A 984-nucleotide genomic window follows, 5' to 3' on the forward strand; every position below is an offset into this window, starting at 1 on the left:
AACAGAGGCTCGCCCAGGAGCAGGAATCCGGGCCAACGTTTCCCTTCCCCCCCTCGCTCCCAATATCGGGCCTCCCCCTTTACTGCCCCCGGCCCCCCATCAACAAACTCGGAGCTGGAACCTGGGCCCCCTTAACCTGCTCCAGTGTTGCTCAGTACCGCACCGAGGCAGGGCAGTTCAAAGCTCAGCCACCAGGGGAAGGAGCGGCCATCCCATTTTATAATCATCTGCAACCCTGCGAACACTCCTGGAGCGAACCCGACGATAACTGGGAGAACCTCGCCAACTTAAACACGCAGGGACACAGGCCTAACACAACAGATTATAGTGCAGCAACCAGACGGGGCGAGCTCAGGACGGCAGTGTTGTCACAGGAACCATTTTGGCGCGTTGGTCCCTTCTCGAAAACCCATTATTCCCGAGCCAGTCTGCTTTATTTTGCTTTCTGTACAAGGCCTTTTGGGGCTCGTTATGCCCTCACGTCGACTCCCGTGTCAGTGATGGGCTTCCCCACGGTGACTCCCGTGTCAGTGATGGGCTCCCCCACGTCGACCCCCGTGTCAGTGATGGGCTTCCCCACGTCGACCCCCGTGTCAGTGATGTGGCTCCCCCACTGCTCACCCACTCACCTCCCACCCCCAGTATCTTCCACTACCTTCGCCCCGGTGTGACACAAACCGTTAAGGGACAGATGGGACCTGGAGTTGTACAGCCAGACGGCTGATATCCCTCAGCTGACCTCGCACTTGGCTGGGATGCGGTGGGGCTGGCCAGTCCTCCAAGACCACCCGGTGGGGAGGCGGCCCGAGAGAGAGAGAGAGAGAGGGAGGAGGGAGAGGCACGTCCAGGAATTGGGAACCCTCCTGGGGGCCGCTCTGTGGGGCAATCACAGCTGCTCGTGCACGTTCGGGCTCCGCGTCAGTCGCAGCAATCGCAGCAGCTTGTTCTGCACAGTTCACAAGCGTGACACTTCGAAGTGGGGCA

Source organism: Somniosus microcephalus, unplaced genomic scaffold, assembly GCF_052327205.1.
Source record: "Somniosus microcephalus isolate GS21.2 unplaced genomic scaffold, FLI_Smic_1.0 unresolved_chr7, whole genome shotgun sequence".
NCBI lineage: Eukaryota > Metazoa > Chordata > Chondrichthyes > Squaliformes > Somniosidae > Somniosus > Somniosus microcephalus.